We start from the raw sequence: 27,373 nt of genomic DNA, 5'->3' as shown, positions 1-27,373 counted from the left end.
TCCACACTCAGAGCTCAAACGTGAGGCACTGGCGAGCTTGTCCACCTGGCAGCTTGCTCAGGGTCACATGTCCGCTCAGCCACGGCCGGGACTCCAATCTGCCCCATGTCCTCTCCTGCTCCTTTCGGGCCATGCTGTGCAGGGAGAAGGACCCCGGCTGGGTGGAAGCCCTTGGCCTCCCTGCCTCAGTTTCCCCATCATGTCCTCTGACCTAACCGTAGCGACCTTTGGCGCCTGTGTATAAAGCTCGCTTTCATGGCTGCGTCACCAGGCCTGGGTTCCAGAGGGCCCTACCTCCCCGTGGACCCAAGGAAGGGCCTGGAGTGAGATGGCCAGCCGCAGCTTGACTGGGATGGGACGGTAGTCCATTTGGCCTTGCGGGCTGCCCAGCTCCAGCCAGCCAGCCTAGCTGAAGCCAGCCGACTTGGCGACAGTCTCCAGCACTTCGAGACGTTTGTCCCCCTCCTGCCCCCATCCAGCTATGACAAGTGAGCTTTCAGTAGATATGACAGCCTCTGCTGGGGGGTCCCTGGCCCCTGTCCATGTCTCTACACTTGACTTGCTCGGAGTTCACTGGCCCGAAATAATGTTCCCAATGCAAGTCGGCGGACGGAACATTCAGAGTGGACGATTGCTTCCCCCCCACTTTTTAATACATTAAACATGCATTACTGGAGTTCTACCCGATTCCTCTGACAGCTGTGAAAAAATAAAGAAAATTCAGTTTGAACTTAAAAAGCTCGGGCTTAATTTATGTCCCGCACCTTTGTCTGCTGGGTCCTTTTTCCTCTTCCGATGGAAAGGCCCCAGGGAGCAGGCGACAGAGGCTTGGCCACCCCACGTGGCCCCTCGGTGCCCGGGCCTTAATAGGGGCGCCCAGTGGCCAACACGGAGGGGAGTTTTCAGATGGAAATCGGACAAAACAATGCAATCATCTGTCTCGCAATCTGTTTTGAAGGGGAAAGAAAGAGCGGGCAGAGAGGAGAGAGTCGTTTTCTACCGGGGGAGGCTTCATTCAGAGAGTTTTATAGGAAAAGACAGATGTCATGAATACTGATGTGGACAGCCTGGGTCTGGCAGAATTTTTTTTTAATTTTCTGCGTTGTAAAGACAAAGTGTTTTAATAACACAGGGAAACACATGTTGATGGGTGGGTCTTTAGCTCATTCTGGTTTCTCTAACTCCCTCTCTTTCTCCTCCTTTCTTTCCTTCTTTCTGCCTGCCTTCCTTCCTTCCTCCCTTCTTTCCTTCCTCCCTTCCTCCCTCCATTTCTTCCTTCCTTCATGATCCGCCCGCCTCGGCCTCCCAAAGTGCTGGGATTACAGGCGTGAGCCACCGTGCCCAGCCTGTGTTTTTAATAGAGATGGGGTTTCACCATGTTGATCAGGCTGGTCTTGAACTCCTGACCTCAGGTGGTCTGCCGCCTTGGCCTCCCAAAGTGCTGGGATTACAGGTGTGGGCCATTGTGCCCAGCCACTATTGTTGTTTTAAGTTGTGGCAAAATATAACATAATATTTATCATTCTAGCCAATTGTGAGTCTACAACTCTGTGGCATTTCATCCGTTCATAATGAGGTATAGATATTGCTGCTACCTATACCCAAACATTTCCAGTGTCCCCAGCAAAACCTGGGCACCTGTTAAACAGCAACTCCTCCCAGCCCCTGGCAACCTCTGTTCTTCTTTCTGTGTCTGTGGATTTGACTTCTCTGAGCACCTCATATGAGCAGAATTGTACGGCGTGTGTGTCTTCATGTCTGGCTTATTTCACCCAGCAAATGTCATCTCACTTCACCCGTGTTGTAGCTTGCGTGTGAGTTTCCTTCCTTTGTAAGGCTGAATACTATTCCAATGTGTGAGGAGACCACATTTCGTTTACCTGTTCATCTGTTTGATGACGGAGCTCCCTCCATGCTCTCCAGCAGTAACTGTGCTCCTCCACAGACAGGTGTCTGGGTGGATGGTGTCGGAGACCCCCCGGCAAGCCACTGCTATGGGAAGGGGCTTCTCCCTCTCATGCCACCCGAGGAGACTCTGTGGGGTCCCTGCAGCCCCCGCGGCATGGTGAGGGGCTCTGGCTGGAGGCTGTTCCCTCCAACAGGACTCAGCAGTCAGGGGCTCCCTGGGCGCCCCTGTGTGCACACTCTGGAAAGACAGGTGGATCAGGTGGGGGCCTGTCAGTTTCTCAGGAGCTCCTGGTCCAATGAATGTGACTGTCTCCTGCTGGGAGACACCTCTGCCTCGACCTCTGGGCAGTGGGGGACGTGTGCCCCTAAGGAAGGTACAACACCCGGTCTTGGGGCCTGGAGTCATCAGATCCATAGACACAGGGTGAGAGGGGCTCCCTGGGCACCCACTGTGTGCAGGCTCTGCATGAGGCACAGGGTTCGGGACTCAGTGGTGAGTAAACTGCCATCCCCTCATGGGGAAGAAGGGCAGATGCACCTAGCTTACACATTCACTCGACAAGCAACTATTGAGTGTCTTCTGTATACAGGTCTGCAGCTGGTGCTGGGGGCTGGCCTTTGGATCTGGTGTCCACCCCATGACCTGGGCCCAGGCCCTCCCCATCCTCCTCTGCCATGGGAGGTGTCAGAGGGCAAGTACCTTCCTCAGTCACACCCATCACATACATAGTGGATGTGCCTCTTTCACAGGGCAGGCAGTAATCTTAAATCAATCATCAAGCAATTATTAAATGCCCACCATGTTCTCAGGCTTGGCAGAGGTGGGTGCCTGTTACCCTAAGTGGGTGCGGGACAACCGCTTCCCTCCATGCTCCTCACCCCACCCAAGCCCCTTCTCCACTCCACTCCTGGCTGTGCCCCCTCCCGCCTCTGCCCTGGGTCACCGTCTTCATTGTCTTCCTCAACATCTTCTGTGGGAAAGGCCAATGGCTTAAAACAGGATTGACAAGACACCCGGGGCCTGCTCTACACCCGGGGGCTACTGGGCGTGTACCCAAGAGCCTTCACCCCTGAAAGACTGGCATCCAGGTGGGCTTCCCAGAGGGAGCCCCCTTCTGCAAGCCTGGGAGTGTGGAGCCTGTGGCGAGCTGGCAGGGAAGAGAAAAGGCACAGGTGCCCCCTCACTCTGAGCCTGTCTGATCCTGGAGACTTGTAGGCTATAGACCTGGAGGTCCAGCCAGGAGGGCGGGCAAGGACCATGAAGCAGGGGTCATAGGGGTGGAGAGAATGCCTTTTGGAGCCAGACAAATCCTTACTTCCCTTTTCCCAGCTGTGTGACCCTCGGAAACATCTTCAACACTCCGTGTCTCAGTCTTCTCATCTGTAAAATGGATCTGATGAAAACTGCGTAAGAATAGAGTTGTGTGGAGAGCTCTCTGGTGCCAGGCTCATGGCAAGACTGCGGTGACGCCAGCCATCGGAAGACAGGGAGGCTCCTCTGGGGACAGCTGGATGCACAGGTGCATAGCAGGAGCTCAGGAGGGTGTGCCCGGTGGAGTCACAGGTAAAGGAGCCGCTCCGGGTTGCAGAGCTTGGGCTGGAGGTGTCGCCCCAGGAAGGTCTTCCCTTGCCTGGAGACCCACATAGGCCCTCCTCTTCCTTCAAACACAACCCCCAACCTCCCTGCAGGGAAGTCCCCCCGACCTTCCAAACCAGGGCAGACCCTTGTCTGGGCTCCCTTGGCCTGGACGTGGTGCCATTTCCCACTAGTGGGGCAGAAGCCTGTCTACGTCACTCTCCCTTGCATCCGCAAACAATGGGGACTTGTGGAGCATAAATGTTCATGAGTGACACATTTATATTGACAGGCAGGGCCACACTGTGGGAGGAGCTGGTGGCCCGAGAACCCCTGTTAATAGCTGGGTGACACGTGGCCTCTGGTGGTCCCTTTTGGGAAACATCTGAGAGTCTGAGGCTGTCAGGCCCCTGACACTGACTCATGGCTGGGACAACCTTGACAGAGTCACTGCCCTGTTTTCCCGTCTGTCAGCCAGAGGCGTTCTCTGTGGGTCCTTCCAGCACTGAGGTTCTGAGGTCACTGTTGCAGGGGTAGGCGACTCTGGGGTGGCAGATGGGGCTGCTGTGATCTTGGGGGAATGAGCTTTGCTTTAGGTGAGGCCGCGCAGAGGCATCTCAGTGTTGAAGGAGACCAAGGCCTGCTCTGCTCGCCTCCCTGCAGCGGGCTGGGCTCCTTGCTCTCCAGGGTTCCTAGACTTTCCTCCAGACCCAGGTGCAAGCTACTTGTGGCTTCCACTCACTGCTCAAGGAGGCTCTGCAGCCACCAGACCCAGAGCCCACACACCATCTGCCGTTCGGGAGGGGCACGCGTCCACAGCGTCCTGGAATGCAAGGCTGCATGTGGCCAGGACTGCCGCCCGCCGAGGGGCAAGTACGCGCCTGGAGACCACAGTAAGGAGCCATTCTCATGCTCCTGGGAGTTTAGACAAGGGCTTGTGCCCCTCGGAGCCAAACCTCTGAATTCCATGGAGTTGCTGGGTCAAAGGGCATGCCTAGGTCTGAGCTGTGGATACCTGTTGCCAACGAACTCTCTACAAAGGGGTTACCAATGATAGGTCCCACCACCTGTACCTCTCCTCTCCAAATTTCATCACTGTTCTCTCACATCTTTGACAATTTGGTAAGCGCAAAATGATATTTTAGTCGTCTAGGCCTGCATTGATTGAAGGATGCTTTAAGTTTGATTATTGGTAAGTGAAACATTTTGTTACCTGTATTTACTGACCCTACTCTCCTTTGACGAATGTCCCAATTATCTTTTGCCCATTTTTCTATTATCGTGTTTCTTGTTCTTATTGATTTGTAAGAGCTCTTTGAATATTCAGGTTATGAAGGGGGTCAGGGTTTATTTGTGAATGACATTTCTCTTTTCTGAAGGGGGCAAATGGAGCCCTCACTCCTTTCTCAAAGTGAGCTGCTATCTGAATTTCTTATTGTCTATTGTTCCACACTCTGTTTTACACTTTTCTTTGCACTTTGCAGCTGTCTGGGCACAGATGCCCCCGAGGGAGCTAGAAAAAGTCACAAGGAGATCTTGGTCTCGGAGCAAAGGGCCTGCATGTAACGGCTTTGTGGATCCCAGTATGCAGGAGAGGATGTCTGAGTTCATGCTCTGGGTGCTTTCCCTGGCCAGGAGATGACAGGGAAGGAGCAAGCCCCAGCCCCTCCCCAACACACACAGCCCCTGCCCCCGACCAAACACGAAGTCACTTCTTTGGGGACAAGCAGATTTTTCAAACAAAGTTTGCCAAATATGCACATTTTTTTTTTTTTTTCTCCAGGGCAGATGCAAACGGTCTTTTCAAATCAGTTTGGAGGAAAATAAATGAGCCCACGCTGAGGCTTCAATAAATCTTTGCGTAGCCACAAGGGTGAGTTTTGGGCCCGATGAAGGGCCCAGTGTGTGGCTTATGAATGATGCCCAGTGACGGTTCTGCCGCCCCCGCCTTCCTCTCTCCCCCTCCTCCGTCCCCCAACCCAATTTAAAATTGGACATTAATGTTTTAAGACAAAGGGAGCTTTGGGCATTTCTCCCCCTTGTGGAGGAAGTCTCCCCGGTGAAATATTTGTCGTGGCTGTGCTCGGCGTGTGATGGGGACTCGTGTCTCCGAGCCAGGGCCTGTCTCCAGGAGATGATCCATGTGCTGCCCTCCTGCCCCGGGGGCTCCAGGACCCCCAGCCCCGGATGCAGACAGGACTCTGGTCCCCCAAGGGGATTATTCCTCCCTGCCTGCCATCCCTGCTAGATCCTGGATCGTGCTAGCAGCAACCCAGTGTGGCTCAAACAGACATTGCCTCTTGATGGGTCTCCCCATCTCAGTCCCCATCCATTCTCCAAAGTGGGGGTGGCCGAAGGACGGTGTGAGAGGCTCTGAGCCTGCCTTTCCCCTGAATACCCCTGGATCAAGCCCAAAGCCTTAGCTTGCATCCCAGCGACACCTCCACTCTTATCTCCCTTCTCCCTGGTGTGGACACTGCACCCACCACCGGCTCTGAGCACATGGCGCATTGGCTCTGCAGGAGCCCTCCCCTCTGTCTGCAGTGGCCACTTTGCCACCAGGCCCACCTGAAGGAACCGTGCCCCTCTTTATGGACTGACCCCAAGGTTTGCCCATGCTTGGAGGTCTGCCTGACTTTGCTTCCCTGATGCCTGGCACTGGACCACCATGTCCACTTGTTGGTGGCTGTATAGCTCATACTTACCCCATCGGGCAGTTTCCACCCACCCAGGACCACTCAAGTTTGTCCCACTCCATGTCTGCTGGTGGGAATGGATGGTACTTCCCACAAGCAACAGGAGCCATGGAGCTGGGGGCTCGGGGTGTCAGCCTGGGTGGACCAGGAGGGGGCCTTGCCATGCCTAGTGGAAGAGTGGGTCATCCCCTACTGCCTCCAGGCTGCTGGGTGGGTCATTTGCCCATCCCTGCCTGGTTGTCTATAGTGGGTGTCCCTGCCAAAATTCATGTCCCCCTGGAACTTCAGAAAGTAACCTTATTTGAACATAGGGTCTTTGCAGATATAATTAAGTAAGGATCTTGAGACGTGGTCATCCTATATTGGGGGACGGGACAGTAAATACAATAAACGTCCTTGGGAAAGACAGAAGAGAAGATCCAGCCACAGAGAAGAAGGCCATGTGGAGACAGAGGCAGGGATGGGGGCAATGCGGCTACAAGGCATGGAACTCAGAGCCCCCAGAAGCTGGAGGAGGCAGGAAGTTTCCTCCCCAAGAGCTGCCAGGGGTGGGGCAGGGTAGAGGTGGCATGAGGAATGCTCTGCCCACACTGGATGTATTAGTCCATTCTCATGCTGCTAAAAAAGACATCCCCGAGACTGGGTAATTTATAAAGAAAAGGAGGTTTAATGGACTCACTCTCCCACGGGGCTGGAGAGGCCTCATAATCATGTTGGAAAGCAAAGGAGAAGCAAAGTCATGTCTTACATGGCGGCAGGCAAGAGAGAGAGCATGTGCAGGAGAATTCCCCTGTATGAAACCATCAGATCTCGTGAGACTTACTCACAATCACAAGAGCACAGGAAAGACCCATCCTCATGATTCAATTACCTCCCACCAGGTCTTTCCCAGGACATGCGGGGATTATGGGAGCTACAATTCAAGATTTGGGAGGGGACACAGCCAAACTCTATCACTGGATTTCAGGATCCTGGCCTCCAGGAATGTGAGAGGGCAAATTTCTGTTGTTTTAAGCCACCTGGTTTGTGGCAATCTCTTCCAGCAGCCCCAGGAAATGAACACAGGGTCCATTGCCAACAGTCCTGAAATCATTTTTGAAGGAAGCATTTCTCAATTTCCAGGTTTCTTTCAAGTAGAGCAGGTCCTTTCCACTGCTGCTGCCCAGAGCACTTGCCTGTGAGCCCAGAGAGCTTCAGGCACCATCTCCTCTCCCCTTACACTGCCCTAGAAGAGAGAGGTCCATGTTGCCCCCCACTTCATGGACCGAGAAATTGAGCCCCACAGAGACAGGCACGTGATCAAGGCTTCAGAGCTTGACCACTTGGGCTGACTCCCTGTGACTTGGCCCAGGCCACAGGGGGAAGCAGCAGACGGGCCATCTACTCACAGAATCTGGTTTTGTGGCTCCACATGCTGCTTGTACCTGGGTGGGAGCTGGTAGACTTCACTGCTACCAGAATGTTCACCCAGGAGGTAGTCAGAATGCATTGAATGGATGATTACCTGACTATGAAGGAATGAATTGATGATTCAGTCAGTCTGGCAAACTCCAGGGATGACGATCACTTTTACCATTTGGACATTGCTACCTCCAGTCTTCTGTGTGTGTATCACTGAAAAACAAACAAAAAAGCAAGATGAAACTGTGTATGCAGTTTAACATGCTGCTATTTTTTTCTTCAGTAAAAATGGCATGATTACCACATTTCCATTACCTTGATACACTCCTTGACTTTGGATGGATGCATTTCGCTCCACAAGGAGGACTCAAACACATGGTGAGTAGAAGGGAGGACACTGGGTTGAGGGCTGGCATGAGTAAGGCCTGCAGAGAGACATTCTCCAGGGCCCTGAAGCAGGGCTGTGGTGGGAAGATGGTGGTCAGGGACATCTGGGTTCAACTGTAGGAAGCTTTGAATGCCCAGGAGAGGCACTCACAGATTTTGTTCTGTGGACAATGGAGATCATTAAAAATTTTGAATAGGGCAGTATTACTTTTTGATCTGGTCTGGTAGAGGATAAACCCATAGGGCAATATTGTATATGGTACTTCAGGGAGAGGCTTATTGATGTCCAGGTTGCCAGGTAGGCCAGGCTGCAAACTGATCACTTATGGATTTGCTGACTGGCTGATTAGCCAACCAATTAAATAACAAATGAGCCAACCAGCCAACCAACCAACCAACCAACCAACCAACCAACCAACCAACCAATCGGTTAAATAACCATTCAACCAACCAACCAGCCAACCAACCAACCAACCAATTGGTTAAATAACCAACCAACCAACCGACCGACCGACCAACCGACAAACCAACCAATCAACCAACCAATTCAATAACCAACTAACTAAACAACCAAACAAATAATCAACTAACTAATCAACCAATTAAATAACCAACTAACCAACCAACCAATGAAGTAACCAACTAACCACCCAACCAATGAAGTAACCAACTAACCAATTCAATAACTACCCAATTGATCAATTAACGAACTCATCTCTCCCTCCCTCCCTTTCTGCCTTAATGGGGGTGGCTCTTGCTCTCCTTGCAGAGCTCCCAGTCCACAAGTGCCTTTGGCATATTCCATTTGGGAAGTGGATAGCTCATCCCATTTTCTAAGAACACCTCTGGATTATGCCCCTTGGTGATGTAGCCACCTTCCACCCCGTGATGGTCAACATCTGGAGGTGTTCATAGAATACAGATGGATCCTTTAAGAAGGCCATGGGGTATTCTTAAAGACTCCATGTGTGTCTTGGAGTGGTCTGTGTCATATCCAGAATCACAGCTGGGGCTCCAAATCCCACTGGCCTACCCATTAATCTATCACTGTAGACCAGTGATAGAATTGGTGACCAGACATTCTAGTCTGGGACATGATCTTGGGACCTTAGAGAACTTTCTGGACTCCAAGGTCCAGTTTCTTCACCCAGAGAAGGGGCTTCCAGGTATACCACGAGATGAGAGTTCCTCCACAGGGGGACACTATTGCAGCAGAGATGGCCAAGGGCAGGAACTCCTACTACCCTCATTTATATATATGAGGAAACCGAGACTTGGAGAATTCAAGTGACTTGCTCAAGGTAATGCAGCCAGTCTCAAAGGAAGGGAGCCAAGATTAAAACCCTGGCCCACATGCGCCAGAGCTGGGAGGCTTTCCTGTAGGGCCATCAGGAGACAAGTTATGTCTGGCTGAAGGCCACCTCCCACCTCCCAGCCCCCACACCAATTGCATCAGACATAAAGATTTGTTTCAGGGTGTCTGGTTGGTTTTCCAGCTCCAACCTGGCTCAGGATCTCATTTTGTTTTTTGGACTCATTCCCAGTGCAGAGGTGGCTGGGCTATTAATAACAGAGGAGTCTGGGCTCTACCACCAGCCTGTCCATCCATCCATCCATTCATCTGTCCATCCATCCATCCATCCATCTATCCATCCATCTATCCATCCATCCGCTTACTCACCCACACAGTCTCCCACCCATTCGCCTACTCATTCATCCATCCATCCATCCACCCATGTGTTTATACATATATACATACATATGCCCATCCACCCATACATTTAACCATCCACTCATCCACCACCCACCCATCCATCCACCCATTGACCAACCCATCTATCCATCCATATATCCATAGATTCATATATACATATACCTGTTCATCATCCGTCTATCCACATATCCGTCCATCTGTAAATTACCAAATTGTTCATTTGTCTTTATACTTATACATTATTCCGTCCACCCATCCATCAGCTATCCACCTATCCATGCGTGAACCCACCCATCCATTCATCCATCCATCCATCCATCCATCCATCCATCCATCCATCCATTTATCCATTTGTCCATCCATGCACTCATCCATCCATCCACCCACCCATCCATCCATTTATCCATCTGTCCATCCATCCACTCATCCATCCACTCATCCATCCATCCATCCATCCATTCGTCCATCTCATATCTATTTGTCTCCAACATCTGGTTTAGGATAAACATTGACAGAATGAACAAATGCACCAGTGGGCCTTGTGTTGGACACTTTCTGTGTCCTGCCTCACATCATCTCCACCTTCCTTACTGCAGCCCTTCTGCTGACAACTGGCTATATGGGGGCAGAATCTGGCAACACCCACTCCTGCTGCCACAGTCTGTTCTTTCTGCTCTGGGGTTCTCTGCTGTAGTGCCTTTGGGAGTTGCTCAGCCATCTGACTCATGCTGGTGAGGTGCGCTCTCTGCAGCAGCGCCAGCTCTAAGACACACCCTCAGATGGGCTTGTCCTCTTGCCCTGTCTCATGCCTCCTGGTCCCTGTTTTTGGGCCTTATCCCCAGAACGTGCCACTTGAGTAAGCCCTTTTCTCAGGCTCAGGCAGATCCAAAAGCACATTTAAATATTTTCAGGATTCTGCCCATTTAGAGCAACTAGGATTCCAAACAAGGAAAACTCCATCAGTTTATTGTCAGAGGCTCCACATTCATTCATTTGTTTCTTCATTCCTTCACTGATTCATTCAGTCAGGCGGCAAGTTTCTTCAGGACTGGGATCACGCTTGTCCCCATTCTGTTGCTAATGGAGGCTATCAACGTAGTAGTCGCTGGCAAATAACGCTTAGTGACTTAAGTTCAGGAGGCAGAAGCCTGATGAAGGGGGCAGACGCAGGGCCAGAAAGACATGCATTCCAGTCCCAGCTCTACCACTTTGTAGAAGTGGGGCCCTGGGCATGTCATTTCACCTCTCTGAGCTTCAGTTTTCCCATATGCAAGATGGGCATAAAGATAGCAATTTGAGGGGTTCCTGTGGAGCTACAATGAGACCTCATGCATCAGGCTCTTCACACAGAGCCTGGCGAGGGCTCACGGTGAGGGATGGGCTGTCACTAATGTGACTGGGAGCAATCAGTCTTGGGCAGTTGGGCTGGATGTTTGGGGCCTGGCACCCCAATTCTTTTGGCCGGCCTCAGTACCCGAGGCTGCCCGACAGATTTCTTGGCCTTGGAAACAGCCAAGAAAATCAGCAGCCCCTGGCTCGTCAGTAGAAACCCAAAGAAACCAACACCTTGGTGGCCAGGAGGGGACGGGCACCTTGCCCTCCCAGCGGGGCAGCTGAGAGCAGGCCTGAGGCAGTGATCACAGGCGTCTGTGGGGGCGATGAGCCTTGCCCCGGCTGTGTGAAACATTTCCTTGGGAAAAGTCTTGCTCCTTTATGTGCATGTCAGCTGGCTGTGAAATGCGAGCTTCTGACAGGCTTAAAGAAACCCACCCAATCTTTGGCGATCTCTGCCGCCCTCTTCAAGTCTCAACAGCATTTTTCTGCCGACGGCTCGTGACTCACGGAGGCCACATTTGTGACTTTCATACCCTCAGCATTGGATTTAAAGATAATAAAAACTTTCCAATAGGAAAAAAGATGCCTGGATTCTGACGTCATGCTAAGCCTCTACCTTTTGGGGCTGAGCGCCCAGTGGGGCAAATGTGGGTCACTTTCTTGACAGGCCCAAGAAAGGGTCTGCTTCCAGCAGGAAGCTTGGATTCTCGAATCAGGTTATCTTTCCTGATGCCCAGTGTCAGGTGCAATTCTTTTTTTTTTTTTTTTTTTTGAGACGGAGTCTCGCTCTGTCGCCCAGGCTGGAGTGCACTGGCCGGATCTCAGCTCACTGCAAGCTCCGCCTCCCGGGTTTACGCCATTCTCCTGCCTCAGCCTCCCGAGTAGCTGGGACTACAGGCGCCCGCCACCTCGCCCGGCTAGTTTTTTGTATTTTTTCTTTTAGTAGAGATGGGGTTTCACCGTGTTAGCCAGGATGGTCTCCATCTCCTGACCTCGTGATCCGCCCGTCTCGGCCTCCCAAAGTGCTAGGATTACAGGCTTGAGCCACCGCGCCCGGCCAGGTGCAATTCTTGAAAGGACAGACCAGATCAGATTTTTTCTGTTCTTATCATCAGTTTGTTTTAGCTGTCTTTCAGCAAAAGTTTCATGCATTTCATTTCTTTACGTAGTCCTGACATCATCCCTTAAGAACAAGACACTGGGATCACGCCCATTTCACAGATGGAGAAAGTGAGGCTCAGGAAGAGGTAATAGCACAGTGGCTGGGACCCGAACCCAGGGCAGCCACTCTGCACCAGCCGTGTGTCAGAGCCTTTCTCAGCTCCCACCTGGGCAGGTCATTCCCACAACCCTTCGTCTCCTGGCCCCAGCCAGTGGCATCTGAACTGAAGAGGGAGGGCTGAGGATGAGGCTGCTGGCTTGTGGCTGGCCGGAGTCTCCGCAGACCTGTACCCCACTGCGAACTTCCATGAGCTGCTGGCGCCTCACAGCCCTGGGCCTGAGCCTAGGTGGGGTCACTCAGGGACATGGGCCCGCCTGCTGCCGAGGCCCTCATTCCTGGAGAGAGAGCCCAGGGAGGGGAAGTTGGTGGGGGAACCTTGGGGTTGGAGGCCTGGGCCCCCAAGCATGTCCCGTCCTGCAGACACTCCCTGCTGCCCAGGCTGACCATGGGGGCATCCTGCCTGGTGCCAGCCAGCCCAGCCTTGTCTGGCCTGCCTCTGCCAAGTGGCCCATTTGACTGTCCCCATCTGTTTGCCCATGGAGTCCGGCGGGTGTGCCCTGGCCCAGAGCCCAGCTACAGCCTGGGAAGCACCAAACTCCATCCATGGCTCTTTGTTCTATATTTTATCCAATCGGCAGTAAGGACCTCAGAGAGCATCAGGTCCAGACCTCTTGTCCTGCACCAATGGAGAAACTGAGGCAGAGAGGGGGAAGGGGCAGGTCAGAGGTAATATGGGGTTGAGTCCTATGCTCTTTCAAGATTCTGTTGACTAAGTTCATTGTCCCCCAGAAGCCCTTGTCCATGTGGTTTTCCATGCCATGGTGGGGGCTGGGGAGCCCCTTGGCATCAAATGGATGGTTTGGGCTCTGCTGAGGGGTCCATCTGCCCGGTGAGCAAGGGGCCAGGAGCCAGGAGCCAGGAGAATGGGGAGGCTCAGGGCCAGACGCCCACCTGCCCTGGGCACCTTAATATACGGGGTTTCTAGACTTGTGCAAGGAACTTTACGTCCTGCCTTCGTCCATTCAGGCTGCCGTAACAAAACACCGTAGATGGGTGGGTGACTCGTAAATAACAGGAGGCCAGAAGTACAAGATCAAGGTGTCAGCAGATTCGATTCGAGGTCTGGTGAGGGCAGACTGGTTCATAAACCACACTTTCTCACAAGGTGGAAGGGGTGAGGTGTTTCTCTATGGGGTCTCTTTTATAAGGGCACTCATCCCTTTCATGGGGGCTCTGGCCTCTAAGCTAATCATCTCTGAAAGGCCCCATCTCCTAACACCATCACCTTGGGGGTTTGGATTTTAACAGAGGAATTTGGGGGGAACATAAACATTCAGACCATAGCAGTCCTCCATTCAATACCCATGCATGGCTAAGGGGTACCTGTGTCTGGCTAGCGATACCCCGTGTCTGGCTAGTGATACCTGTGTCTGGCTAGTGGGTACCCATGTCTGGCTAGTGATACCCTGTCTGGCTAGTAGGTACCCATGTCTGGCTAGTGGGTACCCGTGTCTAGCTAGTGGCCAGTACCCAGAGGCACCCAATTCACATTTCATCTCCTTTGGCAGAAGATGGCCCGTTTGCTGACATGAAATCTCTTTTCTGGGGATACCCTCTGACCACCAGAAACTGGGTTGCTCTTATGCGAGGGGTGGGTTTTGATGAGATGGGAACAATTTCAGGATTGAGCTTCTCCTGGAGGAAACAAAGTGCCTCACGTAGGGAGAAGCAAGGGGCTTAAAAGTCGGGAGAGAGAGAGTGTCAAAGACAAGACTTGCGGACAGGGTGTCAGACAGAAATCCAAGGTGAACCTCAAAGGTGTGATGTCACGTTTTCTTGTAGTCACATTAAAAAAAAAAAGAACAAATAGGTGAAGTGTATTTTAATAATATATTTCATTTAATTCAATACATCCAAAAATGCAATTGTCTCAGCACATAACTACTATAAAGCATTCTTTTTTGGTATTTTTATTGATATATCATAGTTGTATGTATTTTGGAGTCATGTGACATTTTGGTCAATGTACACAATGTGTAATAATTAAGTCAGGGTAGGGCCGGGTGCGATGGCTCACGCCTGTAATCCCAGCACTTTGGGAGGCCGAGACGGGCGGATCACAAGGTCAGGAGATCGAGACCATCCTGGCTAACACGGTGAAACCCCGTCTCTACTAAAAGTACAAAAAAAACTAGCCGGGCGAGGTGGCGGGCGCCTGTAGTCCCAGCTACTCGGGAGGCTGAGGTTGGAGAATGGCGTAAACCCAGGAGGCGGAGCTTGTAGTGAGCCGAGTTCGCGCCACTGCACCCCAGCCTGGGTGACAGAGCAAAGACTCCGTCTCAAAAAAAAAAAAAAAAAAAAAAAAAAAAAAAAAAAAAAAATTAAGTCAGGGTAATTGGGATATGCACCACTGCAAACATTTATCTTTTATTTTTTCTTTCTTTCTTTTTTTTTTTTTTTGAGATGGAGTCTCGCTCTGTCGCCCAAGCTGGAGTGCAGTGGCGCAATCTCGGCTCACTGCAAGCTCTGTCTCCCGGGTTCACGCCATTCTCCTGCCTCAGCCTCCCGACATTTATCTTTTCTTTCTGTGGGAACATTACACTTCTCTTCTAGGTAACATAAAGCATTATTAATGATTTTTTTTTTTTTTTTTGCAAAAAGCCTTCAGAATTCGACACCTCTCTATTTGGACTAGTCACATGTCAAGTGCCCAGAGGCCATGACTGGGCAGTGGCTGTCATCGTGAACTGTGCTATGTGGTGATTCTAGAGTCAGATATAGATGGGTTTGAGACCTGCCTGTGCCACTAACTGCCTGTGTGACTTACAGGTGCCAGGTACTATTCTAAGAGCCTTACGCATATGAATTCACCTAGTCTCAGGAAGTAGAGTGCTGTTATCATCCCCCCTTTTTTTAAGCTGAAGATATGGGGGCACAGAGAGGTTAAGTGATTTGCCCACAGTTACACAGCTCTTGAGAGGTAGGGCCGAGATCTGAACCCCGAGTTTGATTTGTCAGAAGTGCTTTGTAAACTGTTTCACAAAGCCTGATCATTAATCAATCAGTGAGGCAACTCATGCAGTAGCTCCCCGGGAATGGAGCCATTGAGCGTCGCCATGCCCTGGGAATTCACCGCAGCTCAGCAGACATTTATTAGCTGCTTGCTCCTTGCCAGCGATAGGGGAGCCTGGGGCAGACCTGGGTTTTTCTGCCAGGGACTGTTTTTTCCCGGCCTTCCCACGGAGCCCCCTCCTGCTTGTTGGGTGTCCACCCAGAGCCCTCGTGGGTTGGGCTCGCCCACCCTGGCCTCCACCCTGCCTCAGCCTCGCCCGAGAGCTCACATGTTCAGGCCGAGACCTGCGCCAGCCTGGGCATTCCTGCAAGTGGGGGAAGGCTGGGCCCGCATCCATGGACAGAGTCTTGTGGCCCAGCCCGCCCTGTGGCCTGGCAGGATTTTTGCCCGGGAATCTGTAGGGTGCTCCCTTGTCCCTGGGGCCTCCTGGGTCCCTGGAAACAGGTGCCAGTTCTAACAGCCGAGTCAGTTTCTGGTCTGGGTTTGATTCTCCTGACCCATGGAACTCAGCCCTTCCCTTCTTCTCTTTCCCTGTGTCTCATTTATCTACCCAAAAGCCATTGAAAACTATTTTCTACAGTTGAGTTTTAACATATATAAGTAGCGTGCACACATTTTAGGTGGACAGCCAGGGGATATCGACTTACATCTACACCCATGCCACTACCACCTGGATCAAGGTAGTAAGGATTTCCAGCCCAGCAAGGTTGCCCTGTGCCCGTTCCCAGCCAATAGCCCCCACCGCAGGTCACCACGGAGCTGAGTTTTGTCTCTATAGATGAGTTCTGCCTGCCCTTGAACTTCGTAACAGTGGAATCCTCCAGTAGGTGGTCTTTTCTATCTGTTTCTTTTGTGTAACGTGAACTTTTTGAGATTCATTCATTTTGTTGTGTGTATCCCTGATTTGTTATTTTATTTTAAAAAATTGCTGAGTAGTCTCTCTCTGTATGAATGTACCATGGGTTTGTTCATTCACTTGTTAATGGCCATTTGACTTGTTTTTGGCACTGGACTGTTTTTGTTTTGTTTTGTTTTTGATTTTAGACAGGGTCTTGCTGTGTCACCCAGGCTGGAGGGCAGTGACATGATCTTGGATCACTGCAGCCTCGCCCTCCAAGGGCTCAAATGATCCTCCCACCTCAGCTTCCCTCGTAGCTGGGACCACAGGCGTGCACCACCACACCCAGCTGATTTTTGTATTTTTTGTAGAGATGGGGTTTTGCCATGTTGCCCAGGCTGGCTTTGAACTCCTGGGCTCAAGCGATCTGCCTGCCTCAGTCTTCCAAAGTGCTGGGATTACAAGTGTGAGCCACCGTGCCTGGCCCTTGGGCTGTTATTACTAAAACGTGTATAGCATTCCAGTACGCATCCTGGGTGGACACATACATGCACTATTCTCTAGGACTAGAAATGCTGGCCTGAGCACCGTAGTTGGTTCATCTTAGTAGATCCCACCACGCAGTTTGCCAAAACGGCCCATTTCCTTTCCTGCTTCCAGTGACAACGCATGAAAGTTCTGGTGATTCCACATCCTTGCCTACATTTGGTACGGTCAGTTTTTTTAATCTTAGCCATTCTGTTGGGTGTACTATAATTATGGTTTTAACTGCATTTCCCTGATGACTAACGATATTGAGTACCTTCTCATATTCCCAGTGGTCATCTAAACATTTTTTGTGAACTGCCTGTTCAAGCCTTTCCCTCACTTTAAAAAACATTTGGGGCAGGGCGCGGTGGCTCACGCCTGTAATCCCAGCACTTTGGGAGGTTGAGGCAGGTGGATCACCTGAGGTCGGGAGTTTGAGACCGGCCTGATCAACATGGAGAAACCCCCGTTTCTACTAAAAATACAAAAATTAGCCAGGCCTGGTGGTGCATGCCTTTAATCCCAGCTACTCAGGAGGCTGAGGAAAGAGAATCGCTTGAACCAGGGAGGCAGAGGTTGCAGTGAGCTGAGGTGGCGCCATTGCACTCCAGCCTGGGCAACAAGAGTGAAACTCCATCTAATACCACCACCACCACCACCCCCACCACCACCACCACATTCGGTTGTCTGTCTTTTTCTTACTCATCTTTAGCAACTGTTGTGCACTCTGATGACAAGTCTTTGGATGGATCTACGTATCATGAATATCTTCTTTCACTCTGTGACTTGCTTTTTCGCTCTGTCTTTAGACAGAGTGCCTTTCGGCAGCTTTTCTGTTTTTGATTTCTTAAACTTTTTTTTGGCTTTTTAAAAAATTAAGCTTTTTATTTTGAGATAATTGTCGATTCACATGCAGTTGTAAGAAATAATACAAAGATATCCCGTGTACTCTTTCATCAGTTTCCCCCAATGGTAACATCTGTCAAAACTGTAGCACAACCTAAGAAATAATACAAAGATATCCCGTGTACTCTTTCATCAGTTTCCCCCAGTGGTAACATCTGTCAAAACTGTAGCACAACCTCACGCCCAGGATACTGACACTGATCCAGTGAATTAACTGAACCTTTCCATCGCCTCCTCGAGGATTCCTCATGTTGCATTTTTATACACACACCTACTCTCCTCCTGTCCCTTCCCCCTTCTTAACCTTTGGCAACCACTAATCTGTTCTCCATATCCATAAATTCGTCATTCCAACAATGTTATATAAATGGATTAATACATCTGCTTTTTTCCACTCAGCATAATTCTTTGGAGATTCACCCAGGTCGTTGTGTCTGTCAATAGTTTCTTCCTTTTATCGCCAAGTAATCCTAGTTTGTTTAATAATTCACTTGTTAAGAACATTTGGATTGCTCTCCAGTTTCTGGCTACTACAATAAGGCAGCTACAAACATTTGTGTCCAAGTTTTTGTGTGATCATAAGTCTCCATTTATTTAGGGGTAACTGCCCAGGAATTCAGTTGTTGGGTCACATAGTTCTTGCTATATGAAACTGCCAAACTGCCAAACTTTTTCAGAGTGGCTGTACCATTTTACAGTCTCACCAGCAATGTAGGAGTGACCCAGTTTCTTCACATCCTCACCAGCATTTGATGTCCTTATTTTTTATTTTAGCCACTCTGATAGGTGTCTAGTGATACCTCACTGTAGTTTAAATGTGTAGTTCCCTAATGGTTAATGATGTCGAACATCTATTTATGTACTTATTTGCATCTAGGTGTCTTCTTCAGGGAAATGACTCTTTATATGTTTTGCTCATGTTCTAATTGGGTTGTTTACTTTTTCACCGTTGAGTTTCTTTTTTTTTTTGAGACGGAGTCTCGCTCTGTCGCCCAGGCTGGAGTGCAGTGGCTGGATCTCAGCTCACTGCAAGCTCCGCTTCCCGGGTTTACGCCATTCTCCTGCCTCAGCCTCCCGAGTAGCTGGGACTACAGGCGCCCGCCACCTCGCCCGGCTAGTTTTTTGTATTTCTTAGTAGAGACGGGGTTTCACCATGTTAGCCAGGATGGTCTCGATCTCCTGACCTTGTGATCCGCCCATCTCGGCCTCCCAAAGTGCTGGGATTACAGGCTTGAGCCACCGCGCCCGGCCACCGTTGAGTTTTAACAGTTCTTTCTATAGCCTGGATACTTCTCTTTTGTAGGATTTGTGGATTGCAAATATTTTCTCCCAGTCTACACCTTGTGTTTTCATCCTCTTAGCATGGTCTTTGGCAGAGCAGAGTTTTTAATTTTGATTAAGTCCAGTTTATCAAGTTTTCCTTTTATGGATCTGCTCTGAGAGTCAAGTCTAAGGACTCTTTGTAGATGCTTAAGATGTAGATAGATGCTGAAGATTTCCTCCTGTGTTTTTCTAAAAATTTTATAGTTTCACATGTACATAATTCATTATGAGTTACTTTTTGTAAAAGGTGTGAAACTTAGGTTGGAGTTCATTTTATTGCCAGTGGATATCCAGTTGCTTCAGCATCATTTTCTGTAAATGCAATTTTTCTCCATTGAACTGATTTTACACCTTTGTTAAAAATTAGTGGGGTGTGTTTTTGTGTATCTATTTCTGGGTTCTCTGTACTGTTCCATTGTTCTATGTGTTTATTTGTCTGCCAATACCATGAACTTTTGATTATTATATTGATTATTATTTGATTATATAAGACTATATATTAGGCTTAAAATCAAGTAAACTAAATACTCTCACTTGATTCTTGTTTTTCAAAATTGTTTTAGCTATTCTAAAACCTTTTCTTTTCTATATACATTTTAGAATAATCTTGTGTATATCTACAAAAAATCTTCCTGAAACTTTGATAGGAATTGCTAATAATCTTGTGTATATCTATAAAAAATCTTCCTGAAACTTTGACAGAAATTGCTGAATATCAAACCATACCTAAACATTGATTTAGGGAGAACTGACATCTTTAATATGTTGAGTCTTCTAATCTATGAACATGGTATATCTCTTCATTTATTTAGATTTTCTTTGATGTCTTTCATAGTGGTTGTAGAGTTTTTAGCATGCAAATTCTGTATATTAAAAAATTTACATCTAGGTATTTAATTTTTGAGTATTTCAATAGCATTGTATTTTTAATTTTAATGTTCATATGTTTACTACGAATACATAGAAATATCATCAATTTTGTATATTCATCTTGTCTGTCACCTTGCCGAACTAACTTATTAGTTTCTGGGAGGTATTATTTACGTAGATTTATTGGGATTTTCCACATAGATAATCATGTTATCTATTTTATTTCTGTTTTCTCATATGTATGGCTTTTGAATTCATGTTATTCTGCAAATAATTGGTACAATTGTCCAGTAAAATCATACAGGATTGGAGATTTTTGAAATTATGTATTTAATTTCCTTAATAGTTATAAGGCTATGCAAATTATCTATTTCATATTGGGTGAGTTGTGGTTAAGAAGTTGATTTATCTAAGTTGTCAAATTCATGTGTGTAGAGTGGTTCATAGTATTCTATTTTATCCTTTTGATGTCTGCAGGGTCTGTAATGATATTCCCTGTTTCATTCTTAATATAGGCAATTTGCATCTTCTCTCCCTTTTTTTCTTTATTGGTCTTGCTAGAAGTGTGTCCATTTTATTGTTCTTTTCAAAAAGACAGCTCTTTTTTCATTGATTTTATTTTTTAATTTTATTCACATCTGCTCTTCTCTATTCTTTCTTTCCTTCTGCTTTCTTTTGGTTGATTTTTCTCTTCTTTCTCTAGTTTCTTAAGGTGGAAACGTAGATTATAGCTTGGCCCTATAATTTTCCCTCTCAGCACTGTTTTAGCTGTGTCACACAAACACTAGTGTGTTGTATTTTCATTTTCATTAAGCTCACTGTATTTTTCTGTCTTCCTTGAGACTTCCTCTTTGATCCAAAGATAATCCAGAAGGGTGTTGTTTAGTTTCCAAGTGTTCAGAGATTTTCCTGTTGTCTTTCTGTTACTGATTTCTAGTTTGATTTCATTGTGTTTGGAGAACATAGCCTGTATGATTTCTATTTTTTAAAGTTTTCTAGATTGCTTTATGGCCCAGGATATGGTTTATCTTGATATATTTTACATGAGCACTTGAAAAGAATGCATATTTTTCTGTTATTGAGGGGAATGTGTTGTAAATATTGATTAGATCCTGGGAGTTGATAGTGTTGAGTGCTTCAGTATTCTTGTTGATTTTCCGTCTGGTTCTATCAACTGTAGAGAGAAAAGTGTTGAAGTTTCTAACTATAATTCTATACTTGTCTATTTTTCCTTTCCGTTTTCTCAGTTTTTCTTTGGTGCTTTGAAGACGTTTTTCTGTCTTTAGTTTTCAGAAGTTTAATTAGTATGTGTCTTGGTGTGGATTTCTTTGGTTTATCCTATTTACGGTTTGCTCAGCTTCTTGAATCTGTAAGTTTGTGTCTCTTCACAAATTCAGGAAGTTTCCAGCCATTATTTCTGTAAGCACTTTTTCACTATTATGCTCTTTCTCCTTTCCTTCCAGGACTCTAGAAACTTACATATTAGATATTTTTGTTGTGTTCCTTGGCTCTGGGTTCCTTTTGTTGTGTCCCTGAGGCTCTGTTATTTTTTATTTCAGTCTCTTTTCTCGGTGTTGTTCAGATTCAGTAATTTCTGTTATCTGTCTCCCACTTCACTCTTTCCTCTGTCCTTTCCATTCTTCTGTTGAAGGTGTCAGTGAATTTTTCATTTCACATATTGTATTTTTCAGTTCTAAATTTTTTCATTTGATTCTTCTTATCTTCTATTTCATTGCAAAGTCTTTCTATTTTTTATTTGTTTCAATTGTATTCATAATTGATCATGGAAGTATTCTGTCATGGCTGCTTTAATTATTTGTCAGGTAACTCTAACTTCTCTGTCATCTTGGTGTTGGCATCTGTTGATTGTTGTTTTTCATGCAGCTTGAGCTCTTCATGATTCTTGGTATGATGTGTGATTTCCAGTTGAAACCTGGATGTTTCTGTATTATTTAGATCCTGTGGTTCATCTGGATTGTTTTTCTTTTGAAATTGCTCTGGCAAGAGAAGGGAGTCTGCTGCCTCATTATTGGTAGGTGGAGGTAAAATTAATTATTGTGCATGTCATAAATTAGGGGTAGGAGTTCATTTACCCCATTGGCTATCTGGTCACCCCAGCATTATTTACTAAAAAGATCACCCTTCGTTTCCCTTGATTACAGTTGTCCTTATGTCTTAAATCAGAAGACTGTGTAGGTGAGGGTCAGTTCTAGACTCATTGCTTCATTGCTAGTGTCAACTAGGGGCCAGGATCCAGGCTTGGAACCAAGAACCTCTTGGGATTAATGCCTAAAAAAGAGATAGTATTGAAAATGGAGTAAGTGCAATGGAGACTCATCATTGCATTACTGAGGCAGAAGGGGCCCCCAAACTAATCTGGAATGGTGTACAGGATCAGAGAAGTTGCCCTGAAGGTGATAAGCAGAGTGTGGAAGGATGGGCTGGAGTTGTCTAAGAGAAGAGTGTGGCAGCAGAAGGGCACCCTGGGCCACAGGGAACAAACCATAGCTGAAAGGTGAGGAGTCAATAAATATTCTGGCACCCATGGGGCACTATTAGCTGTTTAACTTTACAGGAGCTGAAGGTTTAAGAAGGGGAGTTTCCAGAGATGAGGATGAACCTTGGCAGGGATGGATCCTTGGACCACATCATATAGTTGACCCTGTCACATAGCTTGGACTTCACCCTGTGGGTGATGGAAGGCCATCAGGGCTGACAGTAGAGGAAGAATATGGTCATGGAATCCTTGGGAGAAGTGGTGTGGGTACATTGAAAAGGCCAGGGCAGAGGGTGAAAGACTTATCAGGGGAACGCAGCAGCGATCCACAGGGGTTGAGGGACCAGTTACGACTGTGGCATGGGGCTGGGAAAATGTGGCCAGGGTGGCACCTGTTTTCACTTGTGATACGACTGGATTTTAATGTGGTTCCTATGGTCATCCTGGTTGCAGAGCTGGAGTGGACACCAGATCATCCCACTGCAGTCCTCTCAACACACACAGACAAATGATGACCATGGGGGTCAGGGGAAAAGTGAGGAAAGTTCTGTAACCCCCTGGGGAGAACAGCAGCACCATCAATGGGCAGATCTGTATTGTCAGGGCTCTCCAGAGAAACAGAACCCATAAGATGTGTACATACACAGAATATAGATACATAGATATAGATATAGAATATACTAGATAAGGCTGACCTACATTAGGGAGGGCAATCTGCTTTACTCAGTCTATGGATTTTAATGGATTTTAATGTTCATCTCATCCAGCAACACCCTCGCAGACACACTCAGAATGTAAGACCAAATATTTGGGCAGCCTGTGGCCCAGTCAAGTTGACAAATAAAATTAATTATCATGAGGCCACCTTAAATGAAGAGATCATATCAGAAAGTTCTTGACCATTGTCTCAGAAACTCAGAATCTCTCTTGCTTTAGGGGCAACAATAGTTCATTCATCTACTTGTCCATCTCTGTCCATCTGTCTGGGAGGCTGTCCATCTTACACAGGTCTACTGAGCACCTCCAATGTGTCAGGCTCCAGGGACAAGGTGGCAAACACAAGCCAGCACTGGAGAGAAAACGGGCTGTGTGCTCAGAATGTGACTAGGAGGCCCAGGCTCTGGGCTGCTCAAGCCCACCTGGCCAGACTGGGAGGCTCTGTGAAGGGAGGGGGTCAGGGAGCCTTTGGGGAGCTGACCTTTAAGGTCAGCAGGATGGGGAGAGGCCAGGTGAAAGGAGGAGGATGGGAAAGAAGTCAGAGAATGGAGGCAAAGCACAGAGATGAGGGAAGACCTGTCATGTTCTGCAGTGTTGCCCAGGTCCTAATGATGAGAGACGCAGCTGGCAAGGAAGGTGGGAAGACCACACAGGGCCAGTATCCTGCTAAGGAACTAGAGGGTGGGGACATCTGAGGGGTGCTGGAAACCCAAAAGGTTTAAGCAGGTGAACGACAATTTCAGATAACTCCTGGGTCAGTGTGTAAACATTGGAACTGGGAATTTTGCAAGGTGGGGGCAGGGAGATACTTTTATTCTTCCCTGTTTGCAGAAGTAGAAGCTGAGGCTTGAGAGGTGAAGAGGCTTGTGGGAAGTGTTACAGGCCCAGGTGTGGAGTGTGGCTTCAAGCCCTGGCCGTTGGGCCACTAGCACAGGCACCCATCCAACTGCTCTGAGCACTTGCTGAGGGTTAAATCGTGTCCTTCAAAAAGATATGTTCAAACCCTAACCCCTGGTACCAGTGACTGTGACCTTCTCTGGAAATAGCATCTGTGCAGATGTAATCTCAAGATGAGATCATCCTGGGCTTAGGGTGGGCTCTAAATCTAACGACTTATAAGAGAAATCAAAGGGAGACTTTAGGCAGACACAGAGGAGGACATGTGAAGATGGAGGCACACATGGGTGATGCGCCTACAAGCCTGAGAATACCAAGGGCTGCTGGCAGCACCAGAAGCTGGCGAGAGTCCTGGGGTGATTCTCTCAGAGCCTCCAGAAGGAACTACCCTGCTTGACACCTTCATTTCAGACTTCCAGCATCTGGAACTGCAAGAGAATGAATTATTGTTGTTTTAAGCCACCTGGGTTTTGATCATTTTTGTTAGAACAGCCCGAGGATATGAATCTAGCCCCCAGAGCCCGCCTCCTGGGGAGAAGCCAGCTTCCTGGCCTGCCACAACTCCCGGAGTTTCCAGCTACTCAACAAGAAAGCAGGGAAGACTCTGAGCCCCAGACCCAGATGGGAAGATGGAGGGGCTCCTCCTCTTGCCTGCTCTCACCAGGAAAATTCCATGATGTCACCTGCTTCTCCAGGGCATGATCTGAGCTCCTACAAACAGAGAGAGAGAGAGAGGCAGACAGACAGTCATCAGGCAGAGCAGGAGGGCCACCCCCTCTGCGTACAGTGGCTTGGAAATCTTAGTGTCTAGAAGTGTTATCTGGAGCGCTTGAAATACACCCTGAGTCCCACCCCCAGTGGTTCTGATTCAGTCAGTGTGAGGTGGGGCCTGGGAATGTATATGTCTCCCCAGCTCCCAGCGACCTTGACACTGCTGGTTTGGGGACCACACTTTGAGTAGCACTGTTCCAGGCAGAGAGGGCTGCTTAAGTAGAGGCTGGGAGACAAAAGGCAGTGGAGCAGAGGTGCAGTCTGGGCAGACGGCAGCTATCATGGAGCTCAGCAATAAGGCTACGGGTGGGACAGGTCATGCGGAGGAGGGCAGGTGCTCACCAAAGCCAGGATGGTAGCACCAGGGTCTGCCTGAGGGAAGGGGAGTCATGCATGGGCCAGCACATACGGAACATAGAACGAGCAGCCAAGTGGCAGATGGGGCCTTTGGTCAAGGGCCTTGAGTAAACATGAAGGTCAGTGGCTGCCAACATGGTGGTTTAGAGAGGGCACCCCATCCTCAGACCGGCGGGGGGGTTGTCAGCTCACAAACATCAGTCACCTCAACCGTGGCTCCATTAACCAAACTGGGTGCCAAAACTTTCTCAGAATCTCCAGCCTGCAATCTGCAGTGCCCAGGCTCACAGGTGGACTTTGCTGACAGGGGACCAGATGCTGATAACACTGAAACTCATCAAGAAGCTTGGAGGGCATGCAGGCCCCATTCCCCTTTGAGTTCTTCTCAAAAGGCAAGACCCCTTCCATCTGCAATGCCAGACCCCAGCTTTGCCAATGCCGCCCACCCCCCATGGAGTCCGGCTGGGCCCAGAGTGCTTAATGCAGTGCGCAGGGCCCTCCACAGATCTTTCCCAGCTGGTAAGAGCTGTTTTCTTTTCCCCTCTAAGAGGTTTGTTCCTGGTCATAAATTCTGCAGGCCCAGTCGGCCAGAGTAGGATGTACACGTTGGTAAACACTGTAGTTCAAAACACGCTTCACGCTTCACAGCTGAAAAAGGCAACCCCGACAATGGAGCCTTGTCCCCGGCAGCAACTCTAACGGCCACCTTCTTTGATTCCTTAACCTTGCTGTGGGCTTCTATGAAATTGCTCCCATTCTCTGGGGTCCATCAAACGTGCATTTAAACGACTTCATTAGCATCTTTCTCTGATCCATAACCACTGGGCAAATCCAAAAGTCATTTCGGTGAGGGCAGCCGTGGTTTTCTATCTGGTGAACATCTAAAACTCCTTGACAAAGTTCCTTTTAAAATTTACTTCTTTTGTTCCGTCTTCGTCTTCTGTTGAGATCTTTAGTGGCCAATGTACTCCGAGATGACTTGGGGACAAAAATCCCGTCTGGCCCAGACAGTAAATCTAGCCTCCATTCAGACGGGTTAAATGCATGCTTTATGCCTATTGTCCCCGGCTCTCCAAAAGCTCCTGCGCCTTTAAGGGTTTCCTACAATAAATTAAGCCCATCGCAAGACGGTGGATGGAAAGAGGGCCTGCCAGGCTGCTGTCGGAAGGCCAGGCTGGGCCAGGCCACAGGGCCGGGGCCGACACAGCCCACCCATCACCCTGGACCTCTGGCCTCTAGGTATCTGGGATTCTCCTTTGTAAGAGGCAAAAAAAAGCCCAACTTCAAGTGGATTCAGCCACAACGTATTGGACGGTGAACATGAAGTGCAGGAGGAAGGCGGGGGTTGGCTGTGGTAGGGAGGGGCCTGGTTCAGGCCCCACAGGACCCAGGTCCCGGCGGCCTTCGCCCCCTCTGGCCACACCCTCCAGGGCTCTGCTGACCCCTCCCCAGTTTCCTCCGGGCATTCGTAACATGGCGGTAGCAGTGCAAACCTCACGTCTACTTGGAAGCAGCAGGAGTATTTCCCAGCATTCCCCAATAAGAGCCTCATTGGCTGTGGTTGGGGCACATGACAGTCCCTGACCAATCACTGAGGCCTGGGTCTGATTGGCTAGGCCTGGGTCACATGACCCTCTTCTGGCCTAGTGGGTGAACCCAAGCTTGAAGGGGATCCTGGCCAGGAGGGGTCCTGCTTAGAGGAAAGATGGGTTACAGTTCCCAGAAGAGGTGGAAAGGGGTGCTGGGTAGCCAGAACACACACTGGTTGTGATCTCTAACCAAGGGCATCACCTTTGTCCCACATTCCGAAATTCACAGTGGCAGGTGGTGACTCAGAGGCTGGAACTCGGCCCTGAGAGACCCGTTGCCTTTCTCTGTTCTGTACCCTCTTCCCATAGATATTTTTATCCTGTTACCCTGTGGTCATCAGGATGCCTCCCATTTATGTGCAGGTCCTAGGGGCTCCTGATGCTTTCCCCGATTTCTCCCGGGAGAGACTGTTGGGTGTTGGGTTGTTGGGGGAGGGAATTAGTGTTCTGCAGTCTGGAGTTCACTGGTCTGCAGACTGCTAAAAATCTGGGGTCTGCGTCTGCCAGGGATGATGACTGTGGCTGGTATGGGGACCAAAGGCAAAAGGATCAGTGATTTCAGCAGATGCCTTTAAGCCCCGAGTCTCTGGCTGTGGACTAGTCCAGTAGAAAGAGTGTCTTGGAGTGTGGCAGAGTCCCAGTCCCCTGTCTTTCTTACTGTCAAAATCAAGGTTTGGGCAATCATTGATCTAGCTAAAAAAATGATGTTTTTCAGCCTTCTTTGCTTATGTGGTGACAATGTGACACAGTTGTGGCTAATGACATGTA

At 48.8% G+C, this 27,373-nt stretch overlaps 1 protein-coding gene across 2 annotated transcripts in view; it reads left to right on the top strand.

Moving 5' to 3' along the window:
• LOC105469720 (two pore segment channel 2) overlaps positions 1-27,373 on the top strand; it is a 202,702-nt gene that overhangs the window by 155,544 nt on the left and 19,785 nt on the right. For both annotated transcript variants that reach the window (XR_011610439.1, XR_011610438.1), the window contains exons 19-20: positions 3,239-5,357; positions 7,865-7,959. The gene's annotated coding sequence lies outside the window, so the exon portion shown is untranslated. The remainder of the gene's footprint in view (positions 1-3,238; positions 5,358-7,864; positions 7,960-27,373) is intronic.

This window comes from Macaca nemestrina, chromosome 12, assembly GCF_043159975.1.
Source record: "Macaca nemestrina isolate mMacNem1 chromosome 12, mMacNem.hap1, whole genome shotgun sequence".
NCBI lineage: Eukaryota > Metazoa > Chordata > Mammalia > Primates > Cercopithecidae > Macaca > Macaca nemestrina.
The sequence above is the reverse complement of the archived record's forward strand: the minus strand, read 5'-3'. Positions and strand labels throughout refer to the sequence as shown.